The sequence below is a fragment of the Cebus imitator genome, unplaced genomic scaffold (genome assembly GCF_001604975.1).
Source record: "Cebus imitator isolate Cc_AM_T3 unplaced genomic scaffold, Cebus_imitator-1.0 Scaffold192, whole genome shotgun sequence".
NCBI classification, from domain to species: Eukaryota; Metazoa; Chordata; class Mammalia; order Primates; family Cebidae; genus Cebus; species Cebus imitator.
Window position 1 is genome coordinate 1,454,444 of NW_016107507.1, and position 25,670 is coordinate 1,480,113.

The 25,670-nt window shown below is 37.2% G+C and overlaps 1 protein-coding gene across 49 annotated transcripts in view; it reads right to left on the reverse strand.

Annotated features, from left to right (window-relative positions):
- The window catches only part of NRCAM (neuronal cell adhesion molecule), a 315,528-nt gene that overhangs the window by 173,506 nt on the left and 116,352 nt on the right, over positions 1 to 25,670 (reverse strand). For 2 of the 49 annotated variants that reach the window (XM_037745119.1, XM_037745116.1), the window contains exon 1: positions 8,549 to 8,674. The exons of 46 other annotated variants lie outside the window; for them this stretch is intronic. The gene's annotated coding sequence lies outside the window, so the exon portion shown is untranslated. Of the gene's footprint in view, positions 1 to 8,548; positions 8,779 to 25,670 lie in introns of those variants that run through there. One more of the 49 variants, XM_037745121.1, reaches the window with a different exon arrangement.

Genomic DNA, 25,670 nt, shown 5'->3' on the forward strand with positions numbered 1-25,670 from the left:
AAAAAAAAAAAAAAAAAAAGGTCTCTTAAGGTCCTATTATATAATCTACTAATGAATCTGGATTTGAATTTTGAAAGCCTAGTAAATTAAGTTGCCCACACCTGATTAATACTGTTTAAAAGTGAATATTTTAGGCCGGGCATAGTGGCTCACACCTGCAATCCCAGGACTTTGGGAGGCCAAGCAGGGTGTATTACCTGAAGTCAGGAGTTTGAGACCAACCTGGACAACATGGTGAAACCCTGTCTCTACTAAAAATACAAAAATTAGCCAGATGTGCTGGCAGGTACCTATAATCACAGCTACTTGGGAGTCTGAGGCACAAGAATCACTTGAACTAGGAGGCGGAGGTGGCAGTGAGCCAAAATCACATCACTGCACTACAGCCTGGGTGACAAAGCTAGACTCTGTCTCAAAAAAAAAAGGAAAAAAGGGAATATTTTAAAAACAAAACTGTGAAACTATTTAATAAACTATATTAAACTTCATAAAATATGATTACTTACGCATGTCTCATTGACACATAAAATGGCAAGAGAAACAACTAATTGTTGTACAAATTTGATAAATATCTAAGAACTTGAACAAAGAATCAAACACCTATACAACGTTTCTTCCCTTAAAATATGATGATCAATGTAATATATATACTGTTGAGTGGGACAAATAATTCAGACCAGCATAATACTGTGTGCTAAGAGAAAATATATAAGGCAATAAGAAAAATTCTATGCTTTGCATACAATCAGGTTGCTCACTATGTTAATTTACAAAGATGTAAATGCTTGATAAGTAGATGACAGACATTTCTATGCATTTCACATTCTAGATAAAAACAAGGACAGGAAACATCAAACTTTCACTTGCACAGTGAACTAATGTGACCCCTAAACAACACAGTACAACTGTAGACTATCACTCAAATTCAGAAAAGTTGTATAGGTTTGGCTCATATAATTTGCATAATTCATCTTTTAAGCAAATTGTCATTTATACAATTAAAATCTGTCAACTCATTTTTCTGCTTGCACTACATTAAGAATGCAATGTGTTTAGCCAGAGAAATGTTCCCAAGGATGCTTTAGCCACGTTTTATTATAACCTACTGTGTTATAACCTACTAGTTTGTTTCCGTTGCTATAAAAGAATACCTGAGACTGGATAACTTATGAAGAAAAGAAGTTTATTTTTGGTTCATAGTTCTATAGGCTGTACAGGAAGCTTACAATCATGGCAGAAGAAGAGGAACCAGTGTGTCACCTGGCGAGACAGTGAGTGAGAGTGGGTAGGGTAGGTCTCAGATGCTTTGAAACAATCAGATCTCACAGTAATTCATTATCACAAAGAAGGCACCAAGCCATTTATGACAGATCCATGCCCATGAGCCAAACATCTCCCACTAGGCCCTACTTCCAACACCGGGTATCACATTTCAACATGAGATTTAGGGGGACAAAACATACAAACCATGTCACCTACCAAAGTCCTCCTGTTTTTATAGTCCTAGGAACTAAGACCTACTTGCAAAGAGGCCTCTACAACCATCAGTTTTTGAGACGGAGGCTCACAAAGATCTTAACTTTACAGTTTAATCTGGTTTGATTTAAGACCTAGTAATTTTATTGCTGTATCCATTTACACTTTGGTCTGACCAATTTTAACGTAACTGCATACAAAATCTTTTTAAAATTTCATGCGCAAAATTCTTTCGGACAAATTTTTATATGCCCAATTAAATTGGCCATTGGTATAAAAACTGTAGCTCATATCCTAGCAGGTGTTAAAAATAATGAACCAGATGTAAAGACAGGCATAAAAATATAGTAAATCAGATTCAGGAACAGTGAAGGAGAATAAATGCATTTCCTTAAAAGGAAGGAGAGAAAGACTTTTTTAAAAAAGTAAAATTATAATTTGGCTGTGCATCTCTTTTTGTTGCTGTTGGCAGTAAATAAATCTCATTATAAGGATGAAATGAGACGAGGTTTTGAGAAACTTCCAAACAGTTGGATAAAGACTAGACATTTCTTTTTTTTTTTTTTCCAAAGCTGGCAAGTCATTTTTGGTTCAAAATTCTTTTTAGATGTTCTAGTTTTCTAGTCTTCCCTTGATACAGGCATGAACTTACAAGTAGTCCCCTCACTTTTATATTTCCTCACAACTTCCTGAATATTTGACAAGCTCATTGAACTGAATTTGAGGTCTTTTCATAGTACTGTTCTGGAAAGAAAAAGGAATGAACCACAACAGAAACAAAATTAAGTGGGTTCCAAGTACGACTCTGATGTAGCTTCTGTGATGTTTATCCCATGTTTTCTATTGGTTGGGACTTGGAATCTCCTAATGAGGACTTTGTCTCTAGTTCTTAGTTGTCTGTGCAAACACTGATTTTCAGTTTTAGTTACACTGATTTTTTGAACCAAATGGAACTTTATGAGCATAGAAAAGGCAATGGAATTCTAAAAGGATTTAAATTATGGTTTGGGAGGATTCCCAATCACACCTAAGCCTGCCATTATAGATATCTCAGTAGTGTCAAATCTGAAGAGTGGCCTAATGTTGATCAATATCAAAATGGCTTTGGGAGTCTCCGACCACTCAATTATCTAAACCGGTCTCCCATTTTAAGATCATGAAACACTGATCTTAAAGAAATATGGAATATTATCAGTTAGATTGCTAACTCTAGTTAAGTTCAAATATAAAGCTGCCCATTTAAAGAGGCCATCTTTAATGCAACATGGCCCAAATGAAACAAGCCATTATTATAAATAAAGCAATCAAATTATGAATTAAATAGCTTACCAGGTGACATTAAGCAAATTATTTCCTCTCTGTGTACAAAATGGGGTTAATAATCCTGACCTATCTCTCAAGGTCTCTGGGGACAATTCATTTAGGAATTGCCTAAGTGCTGTATAAATGTTACCCGTGTTATGAGAGCTTGGTTTTATTGTCATTGGAATTCAGAGGTGAATTAACAAAGCGAGGTCTATGCTAATACAAGTGCCCTCTGACCTTGGATCACTGAGCTTGAAAAATTGCACAGATCAGATTGTGAATGAAGTTTGCATTTTCAGAGACATTGTTTTTGTTAATGTATTTGCTATTCAATTCCTCTGCTTTGAAAATCATTACTTTGGAAGTAAAACAACCAATTTCTATTTCCATCATTTTCCACTTTTTTTCATCATTTTCATTGCAATTCCCAGCATCATTTGCATTTAAGCATGAAATTGAAGGTATCCGAGGCCTATCCTTTTGAATCAACTATCCAGCACACCCAGGAAACATGCCTGTAAATAATAAGCTGTGCGTACACCAAATCTCTTTCATTTTAAGAATTTTATTTTTATTGTGCAATGCTGAGACTTTTATTACTCTAGAGAAAACAGGTTCTTTTTCTCACTTAAATTTGCACTAGCCATTCCTTATTTGGCAAATAGTTTCTGAGTACCTATTATGTACCAGGCACTGTCCTATGTACCAGGCACTGTCCTAGGTGCTGGAGATAGTATTAAATAATACAGGCAGAAATCCCTGCACTCAATAGCTTACATTCTAGTGGGTGAAGATAAATAGTAATTAAAATAAGTATACAAATATTGTGTTTTAGGTTATAAAAAATCAAGTATGGTGAGAAAGAGTGCAAAGATGGAGAGGGGCTGCAATTTTAAGTACAATGGTCAGGGAAGAAACCTTGTTGGAAGGTGTAATCTGAGTAGCGACTTGAGTGCTGTGAGTGTGAGAGCCCCTGGGAAAAGGCTTTGCATGTAGGGTGAAAGTTGTGGGCAAATCCAAAGCCCGTAAGGTAGGAATCTCTTTGCCCGTCTTAGAACAGCAAGCAGGTCAGGTGGCTGAGACGAGCAGCAAGCAGGAGAACAGTGGGAGATGAAGTCAGAGATGGAATGGGTCACCACATGATCCAGGGCAAGACCTGGCTTTCACTGAGTGAAATGGGAAGCCCTGGAGGAGTCCTGAGCAGGGGAGTGACATGACCTGACTTCCGTTTTGAAGGGTGGAGTAGGCTCTGTTGAGAATAGGCTGAAGGGGAGGAAGATTGAGACAGGAAGATCACATAAAAGGCTCTTACAATAGTCCAAAGCAGAGGTTAGTGGCATGATCCTGTGGGGTGCACGCATAGAGTTGCATGCTTTCAATTATTAAACACACCCTTCATCTCTATCTAACTGTGGTTTCTCAAATTACTTCATTCCCTAAGGAAACTTTGTTCCTTTAAACGCTTTTCTTCCCGATTCCTCCCTGTCAATAATAATGCTTGCCCTCACATTGGATAATTTTTCAATGTGTTTTATTATTAAGCACTGGGGTACATGTGCAGAGTGTGCAGGTTTGTCACACAGGTATACACACTCCATGGTGGTCTGCCACATCCATCAACCTGTCCATCATCTACTTTAGGTATCTCTCCTAATGCTACCCCTCCCCTATTCCCCCAAACCCTGCTATCCCTCCTCTAGACTCCCATCCCCACCCCCACAGGCTCCAGTGTTTGATGTTCCCCTCCCTGTGTTACAATGGCTAATTTTTAAAAGGGTTCAAACATGCCAATTTGGGTGTAGTCAAATCAGCAAGTAAACTAGGCTTCAAAACCACAAATGACTTGACAGGATTCTTTTGAAGTTCTCAGTAAAGACACCTGCTTTTCTTCAACAGGCTCTGCAACACAGAATGGATGAAGGCAACGTGGAAACCTCCCTGTCCAGTTGGGGGCTGGGTGGTGAGGAGGAACAGGATGAGGTTTAGAAGACCGGGATAAGCCCAACAGCTTCCATTTTCAATAATGTCCACAAAATCTGTTTGTATTTTGAGTTAATTAAGTCCCAATAGCAGTACACAAAATCATTTTTGAAGCAAATTATCAACCTGCTTCCATATGCTCTGATTTCCACAGTAGTCAAAGAAATGCTCACTGACTTTTAATTCCTGTTTGTGCAATATTTGATACTGTACTTTATTTTTTCTTTTTCTTTTTTTTTCAGCTTTAGCTATGTCCAGTGTAATCAGACACCATGTGCCAGGCAAACCTATGTACCTTGAGGCCCTGATTACTTAAAAACAATAGGAATGGACACTCCCGTCACCAAATAGAAAGGAGGTGGCTGCATTCAAGCATAATTCCATGTTCTCTAGAAAGGTGGTGGCAAGGGCTACTACTCAAAGGGAAGATTCTGGAAATGGCTCTTGTGGGAAAAGAAAGAAAACACTTTAGTCTTTTCAACTATTCTAGAAAAAAAAAACTTTGGCAACTTCAGAACCAATGGAGGATAAGAAGTTCCTGGATTACCGTAGTGTCTTCTCTAGATAGGTGGAAGTAATCTCACTCTTGATCTGGGTTTCCTTATTTGCAGAATAATTAAGAATAAGAACTTTCATTCTATAAATGAAGTGGCATATGATCCTTATTAAGGGATTATTACTCTGAATGAATTATCTATCTTTCCTTCATCTTGGGCAACTCATTTAAAAAACTACATTTTGACATTTAAAAAAGATTTTTTTTTCTTCCTGGATCTTGGAGTTCCAACATGTTGCTTCAATTCTTCCCAGTATTTACATTGCTTGCCCCCTCATCTTCAGGGCTTTTATTTTATGTCATCCCTTTGGAGACTTCTTTGGCTGCCTTGTCAAAAAGGTAACCTACATCAGATGCTCCACCTCCATTCTCTGCTTTATTTTTCTCCTTAACACTATCTAACCTACTGCATGTCTTATTGATTCATTTTTTTAAATCTCATGTGCCAGAATGGAGGATTCATGAAAGCAGGGATTTTTGTCTGTTTTGTTCATGCTGTATCCCCAGTGCCTAGGAACAACACCTAACACAGAACATTAGCAAATATTTGTTGAATTAGTGAATTAATTTCACAAAGTGATCAGATAATAGTGTTAACTTGAAATTGTATATTTGAAAAAATCAGTTTTGGCCACTAGATGCATAGAACGTATCTCTGGTAAGATGTACAAAAGACGAATAAGAGCATTTACCTTGGGGAAAATAATTTGAGGGGGAGATATTTAAAGACAATTTTACAGTTTTATGTACTAGTCAATCTTTAAATCTTTAGAATATTTTTATCATTCACTCAGAATAATGTATCTGAGTGCTGAGTATCTGATTATTTTAAACTTTTTAATAATCTTCAATAGAAAAACTAATAAATGCTAATTTAAAAATAATCAAATGTATGTGTAAAAATCTACACTTACACATATTTTATATTCAATAAGACATAAAAAGTTAATATAAAAAAGATACATAAAATTCTATTTTTTGATTCAAAAAATCATACATAACAGGATAAACAGAACTGGTTTGAGGGGTACATTGCTATCAAAGACAACTGAAGTGAATAAGAACTTCCCAGTTATAAAGACATTTTGAATACTGAAGAAAGAACCAAGTAAGAAAGTATTCTTACAACCTTATTTATATCAGTGACATGGCAGTAAGTATTTCAATGGGGCCAGGGTTCAAAAAGCATTTCAGTTTTCACTTGAACTTCAGGGTAAGGCTAAGTATTACACAATACAGTATCTCTAGTAAGATTTCCTGACAAAAATGGAAAGAAACCATGAAAATCAGAGTATAATCAGGAAATTCAGAGAACTGGGTTGACAAAGTAGCAGAATTAAACTAAAAGCATAGTCATTTGAAGAGCAAGAAAATTCAGAATGAAACGAAGGAAGACATGACAAGTCAATGTAACTCAATAGCAGAAATAAATATTATTCTCAATACTGTATAAATAAACATGAGACCTAGGCCATATATATTATAAAGGGAAGGTTTACAGATTTGATCCTTTATTTTCTGGACATGAAATAGAGGTATTAAGTTTAGGGAAAGTAGATTCCTATTCATAATGCACAGTGACCTGTGGTGATGATGCATAGCAAATTTCTCAAAAGTGACCAGGGACAAGGGAAAGCAGCCCTGAGGGATAGGAACCCTTTTTAAGGAAAGAGGCAATCATAAAACCCATGTATCATGCTGCCCTTATCCTACACTTCTCTAAACAACACTCGGTTATTTTGGTATCTTTCTCCCTTCTCCCTCACTCTCTTGATTATTCTACTTTCCAACCAAACAGTCTTTGATTTTATTTTTAATCTACCTAACACCAGCTGTTGCCAGAGCCTTCCTATTAAGAGGCTTAGTTCAAACAGTCTGATCTTTAAAGCAAACATCCAGCACATGGAGCCAACACAGCATTTTGGAAAAGACACTGGTTCAAATGCCTGGGTGGGAATTCAGCTCGCCTATTTCTAGCTGGGTAGCTTGAGGCACGCTGCTCATGCTAGTCTCTCTACACATCACTTATCTCATCTTTAAAATGTGGCTAATAAGACCTGCTGTCTTTGCAGAGGATGGTTAAGAGGATCGAACCGAATAGTGCAAACTATAAAGCACTACATACAAACGTAAGTTATTTTTCTGGTGACTTTCGTCAGATTCTGTTATTGTTCATGGAAAATCTCAAAAGAAATAGAAAATCTGCCCTAGGAAAACAGCAGAGTGTCTTTAATGCACTTGTTTCGTGTCCGCTGTAATAAAAGTCAGATAACGAGTATTTTAAGGGGTGTTTCTAAAGATGCAAAACTTTGGTTTCAAGATATTAGCTTGGTTGCATTAGGTATAACCACACCATGTTTCATTTTGTGAGGTTCAAAGGACTGAGAAGCATGGAATATAATCTTACAGACGGTCTTTGAAGATGTTTCAAGAGCTAAAGCTAACACATCCAATTATGATTTTTTAAAAAATGTGCCCTTAATCCACCTTTTCTCATCTTCTTGACCACTGAACTCTCTGGAATACAGGAGAATCAATACAAAAAAACTAAGGAAAACTCTGAAGATACTGCAGAGGGAATGACAATAGGTTCTGCTTTTAATAAAAAAGGCACAGGAGTAAAGTTTATGCTATACTTTGCACACAAAAAAGTATTATAATATCCTTAAAAACATCAGGCACACAGAAAACAAGGGAGAATAAGGCCTAACTAGAAAATTGTCTTAAGGTAATACGAAAATGGTCTGTGAGACCATTAAAAGCAAATATCCACACAAAGAATGACAAAAACATTAAAATTATACCTTAACACGGCTATAGATGTACCCTAATGACAAACATACTAGCACTTAATTTTTCTTTACATAATGTTCACATTTTGCTACTAAAAATAATCAAACCATATCTGTCAGATGCCCTGCCAAAGTTCTTCTTTTAAGTGTTAAACAAGCTATGTGAAACAAACTCCACTAACCAATGGCACATGAAATAAAACCAAATCAATGAACAGAGAATATCAAGCTTCAGACAAGCTGTTATAGGTGGCATATGCCTATAACATTACGATTCAATTATACATTACAATTCAATTATAACAATACAATTCTAATTTGGGCTTCAGTTTTAAACAAATCATTAAAAGGATACCTGAGAGTAGGAACAAAAATCAACTGATCCCAGAACTGTCAAATATTACTTTCCTTAAAGTATATAGACAAGCACAGATATTACCTTACAAATGAAGTTATCTTACTGCTTTCCATTTCCTTCCAGTAGCAAAGGGAAATTTTAAACAAAGTGCCCATCCCAGCACATTTCTGCAGATAAAAGCACTGGCAATTGAACCCTGCTGTGGCTGGCCCATGTGCAGTAAAATGTTAAAGTCCTGCTCCTGACAGCCAATCCAAAGCTGCTCAGACCTCCCAGGCCTCCCAGGGTGATCAGCCTGGCTTTGTGGCAATACAATGGGGGTTAAACATTTCTCCGTATCCATTTAGAAGCAAGAAAAATCTGTTCGGTTGCTCAAAATGATTTAGCAGAATACACAATAGGTTACGATTTGGTAATCTTGCCTCAAGAAACTAACTGCCATATTTTCACCTATGAGGGGAAAACTGTAAGGTGCTACACAGTTTCTTCTTTCTTTTTAAATCTTGTACTAACTCAAAATAACATTTTAGAATGCCTAGCTGGTTTTCTATTCCTTTTGACAAGACACAATAACTGCTGAGACTGGCTTCTTTTTTTCAGCCTCAGAACCTAACATCACATAGATGGTAGAACCTGCTGTTCAATGACTCACAACTGTCATTTCTGACTTTTCTTTCATGGTAGCCTAGAAACTCTATTTGATTCAGTTAATTTAAGATCTCGGTAAAAATAAATATAACGATTTTTCTTCATTTCTGTCCCCCTACCTATTGATTTCTGAATTTCATTCCTCTCTTGAGCTTCTCTAGTACCCACTGTCATGAGTAGTCACCCGTCCAAGCTGGAAGAATTTTAAAATGCTGCTTATTATTCTTCCTCTAAGCCAGATGCTATTGGCACATACGTACACAAATAAATAATGATTAGTGAGCTGGTATGTTCATTAGAGTGCTAAATACATTAGGATTATATTTCATGATAAGACCTTTAAAAGGAATAAAAGGCATTTCTAAAATGTATTATGTCCAGTAGGATCTCATTGTTGGAGCTGCCACAAATCCTTAACCACTTATTTTACTTAAACTTCTAATGATCGCTTTTCAAGCTTTAAGGTTCTCTGGAAAAACTTCAAGAGAAGCAGATTTATAAGTCATTCACTAGCTATGATTCAAGTTTTGAAAGTGTCCATTTACTGTATTTTCAATTACACTTATTTACTTCCTAAGAACAAACCTGAAAATCTGTTCTGCATTTATTACAGTGACTGTTGTGTGAACAATGGGTGAATATATTTCTTTGAAGCTCTTTTCAGTATTTCTTAAAGACCTGCTTAGAATAATGCCCTTCCTCACAAAAGCACAATCAACATGTAACCTAATCTTCTTCAAAGCATATTGTCAGAGAGATCAACAATGACTGTAATCACATGATCTCTGAAACTCAACCAAGTAGAGACATCAGAGAATCCCGACTGGCTCCTATCTCTGCACATCCATTTCTCTGCTTAATATCTCCCAAAGAGCTTCGACTTAGCTAATAAAAACTTGAAAAATGGAAATCATTTTCTGATTTATTTTCATTCTTTCAAAAGATAAAAGAAGTAGGGAGGGAAGTTTTTAAACTTATTTCCTCTTGATTGTATATCTACTGCTATGTATATGTGTTACTAGTAGTACCAGCTGATAGGAAACAGAAACTAATCAGCTGCCTAATCACTGATACAACACATACTACTGATAACAGAAATTAGCCTAGACAGTATGATTTACAGTGTTACCCTTTTGGTATTTTCCAATCATTTCTTTAAAGTTCATTTATAAAATTTAAATACGCATTTCCATTGGAAAGAAGAATTTGCCCATGTTTTCCTATTAATATGTTAACATAACGCTTTCTTTTCCTAGTTAGCTATTCCCACAGGTATAAAGAAGGCTTGCACACCAACTTGAAAGAAGGTTGCATTTTAAAGAACAGTGGAAGGACTACTTAAAATGGTGCTTTAAACTGTGATTGTGCTCTGAACAGTAAGGGCTCAATGGAGGAGAGACGAGTCTTGATTATGCAGCTTGCCTGACCGAGCCTAATCAGAATTATTTCAGCACACTGCTTCACTACGGTCCCAGACCCATTAAACACGAAATGCTTCTGCAGGCCCATGTCTCGCTATGGCTCCCACTGTGCCTGTTACTTTGCGGCAGTGGTTACTCACTGGGCTACTCAAAACAATTTTTGGTAAATAGAGGTACTGGGTTTAACAGGCTCCTCACAATCTATCACTGAATCTGCCATCTTATGACAAGAATGGATACTATTCTACCAAAGCAGGACTCCTGGGACTGCCATGTAGAAGGAGGTCCTTTGAACTAATTCTTTATGTTGACCTAATAATGATTATGCCTTCCACAAAACCAACTGTCTTCCAAAATGTAATTTGAGGTATCTCATTTTAAACTCATCAGGTTATTATCTTTTGTCATCCAGTTTAACACACTCTGAAAGAGGTAGTTCCACTTTGGGGGCCCAGGGAGGTGACTCATGGCACCAAAATGTACACGCTGCTTTCTGCTTCCCTCAATCTCTCAGATTGTCCAGACCTATCCATTACTGGAATGTAACTAATTTTCTACATAATATAACTTAGTATCCATTTTAAGCACACAAAACATATTAGATGTGCTTTTTCACAGAAATATTTTTTTCATTTAAACCTCTCTCTCTCTCTCTCTCTCTCTCTCTCTCTCTCTCTATATATATATATATATATATATATATATATATATATATTTTGATTAAAGTAGATACAGGCTGGGCATGGTAGCTCACACCTGTAATCCCAATACTTTGGGAGGGCAAGCCGGAAAGACTGCTTGAGCCCAGTGGTTCAAGACCAGCCTGGGCAACACAGTGAGACCTTGTCTCTACATTAAAAAAAAAAAATTAGCTGGGTGTAATGGTGCACACCTGTAATAGTACCAGCTACTCGGGAGGCTGTGGTAGAAGGGTCACTTGAGCCCAAAAAGTCAAGGCTGCAGTGAACTGTGACTGGACCACTGTACTCCATCCTGGGCAACAGAGTGAGACCCTTTCTCTAAATTTAAAAAAATAGATATAATCAGAAATGTTCAGCTTTTAATAAAGTACTTTCTATGTCAATGTTATAGTTCTAAACATTGTAATGCATGTGTGGTATATGCACCCATGTGCCTCAGTTTCCTTATGTGTAAAATCAGGATAATACAGTACCTTCTTCAGAAGGCTATTATGAGGATTAAATGAATTAATATTCATAAATTACTTACATCAGTGCCTGGCACATAGCAGATGCTACGTATTTTTTAAAATAAATAAAAATAAAACAGATACCATCTATGAATGAAAAGATGAGTAGATGATTCTTTCAGGACTTCATCCAGAATGAAAGAGTTAGTTTATGTTCATGATATTTATTTTTGGCATTATTTAGCAGGCCATTATAACTGTCCCAGTTCACTCATTGCCAGTTTTTTTCTGCAATGTCTTTACACGTTCTCCTAGCACAGAAATGACTGATGCTTTTCTTTTGAAATTCTTCTTCAGGAAGTAAAAAGAATGTCAGCTAGCTGGCTGAACATGAGATAAAGTTTTTGTTAAAGTAGCCCATAAACTAGGGCGGTAAAAATGAATTAACCAAACATTTATTTCCTGTATGCTGAAATGCTATGTTATACCCAGAAGCTCACAGTCATCAAAGAATGTTTCTCAACACTGTAGATCTGCATAGTGGAGAGAAGTTAAGTGTCATGTCATTTGGTGAAAGTGCCACAGGAGTCATCTGTTTCTGTAAATACTGTACAGAGACCCAGGAACCCCACAGATAATTTGATGGCACAGCAGACTGATATCCTATTGCTTTTTCATAATTTACTGATAGGCAAAATGCCAAAATTCTAGAAAGGCGTCATAATGCTGAGTTAAGGGGAAAGGCCGAAAAAAATGTTTTTGATGCAAATTGGTACATTTTTCAATATTTTGAGAGCATAGTAGAGACTGAGTTACTTTCTGAATCTGGGCACTATCAAAACACCAAGATTGAAATTTGCTTTTTTGTGTGTGAAGACAGTCATCTCACATTCATTAATTCTCAGCTCACTTCTTCTTGTTCTTTCAATCACCATCTCCTGACCACTCATGTTCCACCTTGTTTAGAGTATATACGAGTTTTCCAAACCACTGCTTTTACAAAAGAACTGTGGTTTTGTGATAACTAAGAATGATTCCTTAAAAAAAGAATATCTGTGAATGAAAGTAGTCAAAACGCTAGATGCCTTAAAAAAAAGAAAAACTGAAACGAACCAGAATTTCTCGTGTAGTATATATTTGCAACACTTTATATAGAGCTTCTTTACAGCTACTAATATATGTATCATGACAATGTAGACATGGGGTGTGTCACTATAACATAAATCTTATTCAAAACATATGTCTAATTGCAGCATTGCATTTAAAGTCATCTTAGTGAGAATTACCTTGGTATACATGAAAATGTATCAGACAATTCAAAGAACAGAATAAATAATGTAATCATAACTGAAATTTGGAAGGATATAACAAGAGATAGAAATAAGAAGAAAGAAAAAGAAGGTTGTAATAAATAGAAAACATATTAAGGATCCAATCTATGAAATTGCTGTTTTGGAGGTCAAAAAAAGTCAAATATCAGCAATTTCACATGATTCAACCTAACTACTTCCCTGGGACTGGCCAACTCCAGTAACGTCCAATCACTTAACAGAAATACAACCAGTGTTCCCAGAACAAATAATTTCCATTTCTAACACTAGTTGTAAAACAAGACTTATTACCATTTTCTCTGAGTTTCTGTTGCTATAGCAATAATCTCCCAAACAGCCACACATTGCTGAAGTGTGTTCAAGTACTGAGGTAATTTTTTCCTACCTCTTTCTCATCATATATTTAAACCCACATACACACACCCTTTCTGGAATCATTCTCTCCAGAATATATCTCTATGTAAGAATATACTACATACAAGTTTATTTTTTAAATAACTTTACTGCTGACATCTAGCACCATATTTGAATAATGCAGAAGCAATTCATCTGTAGGACTAAAATAGAAAAAAGCTTCATAATTCTATTTTAACAAAACTCACTAAAATCACCCTAGCTGGAAGATATCTTTTTAATCGTATATTTTCAAATATTTTCTAAACTGTAAAGTTTGCCACCTGTTCCTAGAAAAAAAAATAACAAATTATCTTTTATTACAGTTGTTAGAATGATGTTTTGGGAACACATTAAAAACTAGGCACTCTGATATATTTTTTAATTGTCTGATCATTAGGTTAGAATCTGTCGAAAGATATGGAACCGTAACTCAATAAATTCAGAAACCCCTAAACACCTATTGTTCATACAATAGAAGGTTAAACCACCCAGATTAAGAGTTCCTAAAAGATCAATGCAACTCTTTTAACTCACTTTACTCCTTCTGCTACAATTTATCCTATTCATCACTCATCTTTCTTTACCTTAGACAACACTATGGGAAATAATAACATTCCTCACAAACCCCCATCTTTATTTTATCAGGCTTCCCTTACAGTTCTTGTTTGAATGTGTGTATCTCTGTGTGTGTGTGTGTGTGTGTGTGTGTGTGTGTGTTTGTGTGTGTCCTCATAATTTCAAAGAAGTTGTAATCTTAAATTTTTAATTTTTGAAGTCAACACTTTCATAAATATTTTTCATATTGCTAATAATATTCAGAATAATTTCAAGTTAACATACAACATGCCACTGAAATGCTGTGCCACAATTTTTATCACAACATCAAGATTTTTTTGAACACTTTCCTTAAAAAATAGAAGTAGAAACATGTTTATGGATGTGCCATTCCACATTTTTTAAATAGTTGCATTGTTATTTATAGCACAACCAGAAGTGCACGTGATCACCTTTACATGCCACAGAACTGGAAATTACCTTAAGATATTTCAAACAGTTCAACAGATGTAAGACATGGTAACCTTCCCAAACACCAACTGGCGTCTGTTACCCACGTGTTAGATTTTCATTGCCTACAGAATAAAATCCTTGGCCTATTATTCAAAATCCTTTACAATCCAGCTCCTGCCTAAGACTCTGAGTTTATCTTCCATAAGTCTTAGGCTGTTCCAGCTAAACAGGTCCATGGTGCCCACCCTTAACACACCAGGCCCATTCCACCTGTTTTCTCTGTTTGCAGACACTTTTCTTGGAATGTGTTCCTCACTCCTCTCACTCTGTTCAGGTCCCTCTCTTTCTTTAACACCAAGATCAGATCATTTGCCCCATGACAATTTAGCTGAGGGACACCGCCATCAGGGAGCTGTCCTTCTGTTCTGAGACCCTATCACCTAGTGCTTATTATGTACATTTACCACCTTGTTTACAGTTTAGCTTTTAAAAAATGCAATTCTCTCTTCTTCCCAACTTGAGCTATAAAGTATTTCTGTAACTGTAATGCCAAGTCTTGCACTTTGCACAAACTAGTTAACTATTAACTATGAGGCCAACCAGTGAGTGTGTGATGTGATATACAGCTATACCTTCTTGCATACAATTTTTACACAAAATTACATACAATTTAAGGAAACATATTTATTAAATTCACCGCCTCACATTCTGATGAGTGTGAATAATTAGTTCTTGGCTATATGACCTTCTCTCCGTGTTACCACTTCTTCTTTTTTATGCCTCCTGTCTTTCTTTTAATAGTCTTTCATTCATTCCGTCATTTTTACCAATTCGTCTGTCACTATTTTTCTTTTTCCCCAGAACTATTTTATTCCTCAGTTATTATTATGTTTATATTTCCTTCTTAGCTCATTTCTTCTACATAGTCATAAAGGGAGGAATGATGGTTAAGAGTTCTGGGGATCTGACCCTATGGTGGTGAGAAATCCTGGGGTCACATGCCAGATCTGTACCCTCACTAATTTGTGACCTTAGATGTTCTCCCTCTTCAAAACGAATTTTATTCATTTATAAATGGCCATAATACTAGTAATAAATCTCATAGAAATATATTGCAAAGAAATATATCTTCAAAACTAATTTTATCCATTTATAAATGGCCGTAACAGTAGTAATATATCTCATAGTAATATATCTCAAAGAAAAAAATGTTACTAGAATGCAAAGCATTATCTCATTTATTAGTAAATTCTTAATAATGTTAACTTTCAATAGTCACCTTATATCTCAATCTGCCTATTTATAAATTCTTTATTTTAAAATTTTGTTACTTCCTCCAATCATCTTATTTTCATACTATTTTTCATACAAATTCCCTCCACCTTACCTTTACTTCCTTTATTATTAATTGAAAAATAAAATGCAAAACAAACGTAATTAATTAGTAAAGAAAAATAGTGTTATGAAATGATTAATAGAGTAGAAAAAATAAAACTGGAAGCAATTTTGCTTACCTGTGTCTCCTTTATCTAAGGCTTTCCATTTTCCCTTCTCTTTCCAAGTTCATTGCAACTGCATACTTTCTTTTTCATATGTAGTAGTGTACCACGTAAGACGTTTCAATCAATGATGGACCACATGTAAAATGGCAGTCCCATAAGATTATACTGCATTTTTACTGTACCTTTCCTATGAATGTTTAGATATGTTTGGATATACAAATACTTATCATTGTGTTACAATTGCCTACAGTATTCAGCACAGTAATATGCTGTAGAGGTTTGTAGCCTAGGAGCAAAAGTCTATACCATATAGCCTAGGTATATCGTAGGCTATGCCATATAGGTTTATTTAAGCACACTCTATGATATTCACGCAACTATAAAATTGCCTAATGACACATTTCTCAGAATGTATCCCTGTCTTTAAACAACACACACACACACACACACACACACACACACACACACACACACAATTTCTTTTCTTCATGCCTAAAAGGCTTAAAGTTTCTTCACTCCTTTTATTTACAACCATACCCCCTAAATATAATGTATACTCTCGTGGACATTTCTAAAGCCCACCACTGTCAAAGCCATGCTCTTTAAAGGAATAATGTATACATAGAAGAAACAGAAAAACAGAGAGATGTTTGCCATCTCTGGGAAAGAATAGGGGCTATGATCCTGGATGGAAAGAACAAGATGAGTAAAGGTGAGGAGGGCTGGAATCTGGCCTGCCCAGGAAAGTCAGTTGCCCAATACTGGGCTTAGTTGTCCATTATCTGCCTGGGAAGTGACAAGTATGGCCAGATCACAGTCCTGCCTGAAACGAGAAACCCGACACGGGGGCGTGGCTCATGCGACAGCATGTGCCTGTGAGTGACTCAGACACACCAAGGAGGGAACAGGCTACAAAACATCACTCTTCCCACTTGATTTCTTCAGATTATTAACAAATAGAAATAAAACAGTATCCAGTAGTCAAGCAATAATAAAATGGTACACCCTGATATATCTAATATTTTATATAAGATCAGAAATGAGAACTAAAGAGGCAAATTAGGAAACAGGAAATTTTGACCATTTTGCTCTTTATATTAGGACAGGGTTATATAATAAAAGGTAGCATTTATCGAATCCTTCTATCACTGTTTTAGACATATTTACATCCATTAATTAACAATCTTTATAATAACACCATGATATATTTCCAACTACTATTGCCATTTTACAGAAGAGGACACTGAGGGTCAGAGAAGTAACTTGACTCAAGCCACAGAGCAAGAAAATTATGGAGCTGGAATTTGTTAGTGTACCCTTAGTGTTAGAGTACTCTCTTCCAAACCACAGATATTGTCACATAAGAATTTGTATTAAATCTCATGTTGACCATGCCATGCAAGTCATAATCACAGGATTACTAAAGCAATAAATGCTTGTGCCATTCATGTATTTTCCTTTACAGAACATATAAGAGATTCCCTATGTTTTTCCTCATAAAATAAAAAATAGAAGATAAGAGAGTAGAAACTTCCCTTCCAATTCCTCACCTCATGTTCTGTGAATCTGTTCTACCTGCTTCTTCTTTCTTCCTGCCCCACCATTTTTCACTGCAAACACAAGGGGCTGGCTGGCTGGCTGCCAAGTAAAGGAGACTAATTTGGAGAATGCTTGGGAGATCCCAGATTCAACTATTTTGATCTCTCTTCTATTCCTTAGATGCAGAAAATGCCTTCCCACTAATCTCACACAGAAGTCCCCAAAGACATATGTCCTTAGAACTAATTTCAGGGTACTGAAGTGAAAAATGCTTTTTATTGGCTTTCAGATGTATTTTTCTTCCAGCTGAACCACAGAAATCTTACTGTTGCTGCAAACTGACTGCACACTGTCCTCCCATACCTCACATTATATTCCTGGGAGAGATTCTGGCTCACACATACGACCGATCCATGACTCAACGTCACTCTATTAACTATCTACTGTTTCCCTCTGTGGCTTAATTCTTTTCCCCCCTATTTACATTTTTCACAGTCAGTAGAAAGCACTACAGTTGATGAGGATTAATATGGAAAATAAAAGAATATTTCAATTACCTATCTTTACATCAAGACACTACTTCTGAAAATGCCTCTCTCCTAATTTGATTTAAAATGACCTTACACATAAATGCAACCCCAGAGACCCAAATTATTCTGTTCTTTATAAATTGTTAGTCGTCCATGACTCCTGCTTTATTCAAGTGACCTTTCTTCTAATTCAGGATTTTGCTGACCTTATTTTCCATAGTTAATTACTCATATTTAAGAGGTTGTCTAATACCATCCAACTCATTTACATAACTGAGGCAGGCAAATCCAGGACAGGACCTTAAGCTACTTCTACCAGCCCAGAGCCCCTTTCTGGCTGTCTAATCCAATTTGATGCTTTTTGTGGTGGAGCTTCTGTTATTCGGTGTGTTTGCATCCATTTGTATGTACCCAGAAGAATGGATACAGTGTTCACAAAAATAAAATGATAAATAGCACAGAAATTTTTTAAAACAATGAAAACCAGAGAGATTACCTGATTATAAATTATCTGTAGGAATTAACAGCTAAACCTAGTTGCCTTTCAAACAACATTATATGTTGAATTTTTTAAAGTCATGGATATTGATTACGAATATGTTAAGTTTAAAAGGTTCTCCTGATTTTCCTTCACTACCCTCAGTATTGTGCTAGCCAAGAATATAGTTTTCCAGAGTCTTCTGGGTTTCACTAGGAACTTAAAAATGTTCTAAAATATTTTATGTAAGGAAACCCAACATAATTCTATAGAGACCTACTAAACATAAGCTCTCTCATCATCCTCACATATCTTAAAAATTTTCCAAACACATTGTAAAATTCACGTAAAAAACTGAATGTAAAAATTATTTTTAGTTAAAAAATAACTTTCACATCTCTTAAGTAATGACAAATAAATAATTACAAGTAAATAACTACAGTTATATAGATTCCTATTTGAATTAAAAGATAATTTAAATTAAGATAACAGATAAGACAGAAAATTCTCAAGAAGAGTTTTTCCAATAAGTTATTGATATGAGCAAATAATAGTATGTGTGTGTATATACATATATATTGCACTATAGTGGAAAACTGGTTAACACAGCTGGGCGCTGTGGCTCACGTCTATAATCTCAGCACTTTGGGAGGCTGAGGAGGATGGATCATTTGAGGCCAGGAGTTCAAGACCAGCCTGGCCAACATGGTTAAACCCCATCCCTACTAAAAACACAAAAATTAGCCAGATGTGGTGACTCATGCCTGTAATCCCAGTACTCAGGTAGGTAAGGTAGAAGAATCACTTGAACCTGGGAGGCAGAGGTTGCAGTGAGCTAAGACTGTGCCACTGCACTCCAGCCTGGGCAACAAAGTGAGACTTTGTCTCAAAAAACAACCCAAAAATCAAACTGAAACAAAAATTCAGTTAAGACATCTAATATTTCCATAATTCATTTCAGCTGCTATGAAAAGTAATAGCACATACTACTCTCCCAAAGTGAGCAATTAACAATAATGTTCAATGAACTGTTTATACTCCATACTGACATTTTGTCCCATTAAATACCAATTTCCTAAGTATTTATTAAATGACTATTGCATGAAATGTACCATTTTAGGAGCTACTGGGTATATAAAAATTTTATAGTGGGAGGAATCACAGTAATTATTTAGCTTATATTTCTCACTTCATAGTTGAGAAAAAAAAGTACACAGAGACAATTGCCCACTCTGGGCAATAATGTCCTAATCTACTTACAAACAAAAATACATTTTGGAATTAGGGCATCATTCTTGCTTCCTTTCATTACATGAAGTCAAGGATAAGGGGGAGGGAGAAAGTAAGAAGGAAGGCTTGCTTCTGATTCTATCTAGAGAATAGGATTCAACTCAATCCATGGAAGTTTTAATGAAACAAATTAGCAGGAGCTGATGAACAGGGGATGAAGAATGTGAGTCCCCAATAAATTCAATATTTTATAAAGAAAAAGTGGAATGATGAAGTGAATTCAAATAGGAAAACTGATCGCTTCACTGTGTATATTATATATGAACATACAAGAGGGCTGGAATGAGAACAGAAAGTCTGGGTTCTAGGTTCATCCTTGAATCTTAGTGAACTGTGTAATGCTGGCAGGTTACTCAACCCAGGAACTTTCCTCAATTATTCAGTAAGATGACTACTAGGTAATTACAAATACCAAATCTGGCACAAAGTTCCCAAAATCCCATAGGAAGAGGTTTGTCTGGAAAATAAGGAAAATCTATCTAAATATTAAAGCTGTTCAAAAATGGCATGCATACTGCTGCAAAACAGTGATGATATGTTTGAGTTTTTATAAGAGCAATTTCTACCTTGAGATTGATCTAAATATTCTCAAAATCTTGCTATGAACTGTTTGTGTCCTCCCGCCAAATTCATATACTAAAGCCCTACTCTTCAGTGTGATAGTATTCAGAGGTGCAGACTTTGGGACATAACCAGGTCATGAGGGTGGAGCCTTCATGATGGGATTAATTCCTGTATAAGAAGAGACATGACAGATGAGCTCTCTCTCCACCATCTGAGGATACAGCAAGCTGGCCATCTGCAAACCAGGAATAGGGCCCTCACCAGGAACCCCACTGGCCAGCACCTTGGTCTTGGACTCCCCAGCTTCCAAAACTGTGAGAAATAAGTTTCTATTGTTTAACTCACCCAGTCAATGTTACTTTGTTACAGCAGTCTGAGTGAATTAAGGCAGTCCAAAAGCTATGTCATACCCTGCAAACTGTGTAAGTCTAGCAGACCTAGAACAATGGATGTATATGGGAGTACCCAGGAGTCAAAGGCAGGGGGGCAGATAAAAGCAGGCCATGACAACTGCTATGGGCTGTAAAAGCCACTGATGGGCATTCAGCATGAGATGATCCGATTTTCATTTAGAAAGGTTTCTTTGATGGCTGTGCGGGGATAGATTTGAGAAGCTGCTACGGAGACTAGCTATGGTAGTTCAGGTAAGAAATTATGCAGGCTTCAGGGCAGGCAGTGGGGGTGGAGAGCAGACAATGATAGTGAAATTTACTTAAGGGGCAGTGTCAACACAATTTAGGAGCAGAAGGAATTCAGAGATACCACATCCAATTCTTTATTTTATGGATGAGGAAACTTTGGGCTAGACAGGTTAATTTACTTGTTTAAGAATCTAAATTTAACTACTGGCAAGGCTAAAATTATCTGAGTCTCCTCATTTCCAGGGCTCCTTTTCCTCCCAACACAGTATGCTTTTTTACATGTTAAAATGTTTTGCATGTGAAAGAAGCATATTATCCAGTATTAGCCATCTTCATTATTAAACACAACTGTATAGACTATTCTGTCATTATACATTATTCCATATTTCTGCTCACTACATGGATAAATAGCTGGTTAACATTAGGTTAACTTAAGAAAATAAAAATACACAGGTTTATTTTGAGACTTAAACATTCTTTTCTCAGAACTACCTCCTACTCTATTGTAAATAGAGGACAAAAAGTACTGGGTTTGATGTCACCTCTTACAATGATGGTATTTTTCTGGCCAATATGCATGAGTTTTGGGAAGATTAAGTGGGAGAAAACCTGGAGCTGGGGTACAGACAGGCTCTCTAACATCTAGAGCGTGCTGCCCAATCTAGTAATCACTAACCACAGGTGGCAATTAAGCCCGTGAAATGTGGCTGCTCTGTACTGAAACTGCATGAATACACGTATATTTGGATTTTGGACATTTAGTAGGAAAAAAGCAGAATGTGAGCGACTTCATTAATTGTTTAATATTCATCATTTGTTTAATTGATAACACTTTAGATTTATTGGGTTAAACAACAAACATTAAAATTAATTTCACCTATTTCTTTTTACTGTTTAAAAATGTATCTACGAGAAAATTTAAAATTACATATGTGGCTCATGTTATATTTCTATTAGACTGTGCAACTGTAGAAACTTACAATGCCTCTCAAGGAAGTAAGGCACTCATAAATAACATCATAGCTACCAGGTGACCAGTAAAAGAAGCTATGGAGAAAAACTCTGTATAGGCTAATCAGAATTTACCTAGGCTGCAATCACCCAAAAGCCGAGAAAGAAAACCCCAATAAAATAAAGTCCTGGATTCCATTTCAAAATCAGAATGAGAACCATTCCCTGAGGATTTGAACCCCAAAAAAGTCTTTCTAAGGACATATATATATATATATATATATATATATATATATAATTTTCCTTAACTAATACTTAATCCTTAAACCCTGAAATTCATGAGTGGAAGTAGTATTTTCCTAAGTCAGGGGGATCCAAGATATGCCTCAGGAGCAGTTCTCTTAAGCGAGAATCTTTTGCTTATGAGGATAGAGCTTCGCAGAAAGTTTTGAGCAGCTTCCAAAAAATGTGAGGAATGCCTCAAGGCTGGCCACACAAAGCGCTCTCCTTGGTCCTGAGATCTGTCTTTGGTTGAGCTCAGTCTCTGATTCCCTGGTCTGTGAATTGAACCCCTCCACCTTAGCCCTGCCCTGCTTTTTTGGCTTTGCCTAAACCCGCCTCCTCCCTACCCCCATACTCTGTGCATATCTCAATCACCATGCTCTAGGAGGGTATGTTTATACATTCGCCTCTCCCACCGGATGGAGCTCCTTGAGGCTAGGAACAGCATTCTGTATTCATCTTTGTGCCCCAAATATGGAGGTAAGAAGTAGGCACTCAATAAATGAATAAATGTCTACCCAATACCTGTAACTGTGCTACTTTGTGATGTGCTGTATCTCCTTTGCTTGGCAGGGAAGAAATTTGAGAAAAAGATAGATTTAAGATGGATTTTCTTGTGGGTAGAGATGTGCATGCATGTGTGTGTGTGTGTGTGTGTGTAGGTGAGGGAGTGAATATATGTGTAGGAGGCACAGTGGAAAATTTCAGAGGAGGGGAAGAGCTAGGGCAAAGACCCAGAGTGGTAACAACAAGGTTTGCCCAGAACTTGACAAGTTCTGTTAGACTGAGGTTGGGGGTTGTGAGGGAGTCAGAAATAAGCCTTATCTGGCAACTAGGGAGATTGGCTGCTATCCTTGGGCAGGGAACAAGAGCTTCAGAAAGATCTTATTTAGAGGACTGACAAGATAAAAGGAGTATTTTAGGGAACAGTGTGCTGTGGGAGAGGATTGAAGGAAAAAATAGCATTTAAAAAGTTACTGGGGTATTAAATGGGGGGGAAAGGCTCCTTGGGCTTGATTCTTGAGGCAGAGTTGCAGAAAATAAGAATTGGGGCTGAGGGCAGTGGCTCATGCCTGTAATGCCAGCACACTGGGAGGCCAAGGCGGGCAGATCACTGGTGGTCAAGAGTTTGAGACTAGCCTGGCTAATATGGTGAAACCCTGTCTCCACCAAAAAACACAAAAATTAGCCAGGCATGGTGGTGCACACCTGTACTCCCATCTACTAGGGAGGCTGAGGCAGGAAAATCACTTGAACCCAGGAGGCAGAGGTTACACTGAGCTGAGATCACACCACTGCACACTAGCCTGAGTGACAAAGCAAGACTGCATCTCAAAAAAAAAAAAAAAAAAAGAATTGGAAAGGAAATTCTGTAGGGGCAGCCAAGGAATGTATGAGCTATCAAGATGGGAGGGATGCATTGGCAAGACAGGATTTAGGGAAGTTTTGCTATATGATGGGCTGTGTAAAATCTCTATGTACAAAAACCTAAGTACAATCTATATTATTTTTCAGGGATTTCACAATTGGGCTGATGAGTAATTGAATGTGACTCTACAGCCTAGAAACTGACCAGAGAGCACGGGTTTGCCAAGTTTTAAGTTGTTTGCACTTTTATTACTGCTCTGAGCCTCTCAGCAATTTTGACATCACTTATTTAAGTCACTATTCTTGTTATTGCTCTTTAAATCTGTCTAGTTATGAACTCTTAAATCTTGTTCTTAGTCAAGGATCCAGTCTATTTTCAGATCTTATTCATTATAATGTGTATTTCATCTTTTATTATTAATGGTTGCATACCACTTTTGCATAAACAGGAAGCACTCACCCTCATCATATGACATTTCTTACTGTGGTACTTCTATTTCCCTTCTCCAAAGCATGATAGTCTCTGACCTATCTCCCTGTTTCCACCCTTGTCCCTATAGAGAGGTCATAGCGATCACTTAAAACAGAAACAGACTGGATAGAATCCAAGATGGCCAAATACAAACAGCTCTGTAGTGCAGTTCCCAGCAAGAACACAGAGGGTAAGTGATCACTGCATTTCTAAATGAACTTTTACTGCCCACAGACCAGGAGATTCTCAAGTGGAAAAGCACCACGTGTCTCCAGCATGGCTGTTTCAGCCAGTGCAGCAGGTCTCCGCACAAAAACTCACACAAATCTGGGCAGCTATTTCAACTGGCACCTGGAATGCCTGGGAAACGGTCACCCATTCAACTGAAAAAAAGGTGGCTGAAACAGGGAGCCAGGTGATCTGGCTTGGTGGGTCCCATCCCCACAAAGACAAGCAATCTGAAACCCTCTGGATTCAGAGAGTCACAGCAAGCACAGGTGGACCTGGAACAGCCCAGCTCTGTCGGGGGAAGGGCATCTGCCATTACCAAGGCAGTTCACCACTCCCGAGGCAGTCTGCCATTACCGAGGCAGTCTGCTATTACAGACACAGTCTGCCATTACAGAGGCAAACCGCCATTACTGAGGCAGTTCTAACTATACCTCTATAAACAAAACTGCAAGAAAGTTCACACAGCAGCTGGGCACAGTCCACAGCAGCTCAGCAACACCTCTGCTGGCAGACTGTGACCAGGCTATATCCTTGTTGGGCAGGGCATCTCTGAAAAAAGGCAGCAGTACATCATGAACTTATAACTAAAACCCACCTTCCCAGGAGAAAGCACCTGGGGAAAAAAAGGTGGTTATGAGTTACACTGTAGCAGACTTAAACGTACCTGCCCAGCAGCTCTGAATGGAACAATGGAGCTCACAGTTCAGCACATGAGCTCCAATAAAGGACAGACTGTCTCCTCAAGCAGCTCCCCAACCCCCGTATATCCAAAGAGACACCTCATAAAGGAGAGCTCAGGCTGACATCTGGCAGGTATCCTTCTGGGACAAAGATAACAGAAGAAGAAACTGGCAAGAACCCTTATGGTTCTGCAGCACTGCAGGTAATCCCTAAGCAAGCAGGATCTGGAGTGGACCTTCAGCAGTACTACAACAGAGGGGCCTGTCAGAAGGAGAACTAAAAACAGAAAGAAACTTCATCATCAACAAAAAGGAAAGCAACTCAGAGACCCCATCCAAAAGCCACCAACTACAAAGACCACAGGTAGATAAATCCACAAAGACAGGAATAAACCAGCACAAAATGGATGAAAACACCCAAAACGAGAATGTGTCTCCTAGGGATCACAATTCCTCAACAGCAATGGAACAAGGCTGGATAGAGAATGAGTCTGATGAATTGACAGGAACAGCCTTCAGAAAGTAGGTAACAACAAACTTCTCTGAGCTAAAAGAACATGTTGTAAACCAATGCAAAGAAACTAAGAAGCTTAAAAAAAGGTTTGATGAAATGCTAATGAGAATAAACAGCCTAGAGAAGAATATAAATAACTTGATAGAGCAGAAAAACACAACACGAGAACTTCGTGAAGCATACACAAGTTTCAATACCTGAATCAAC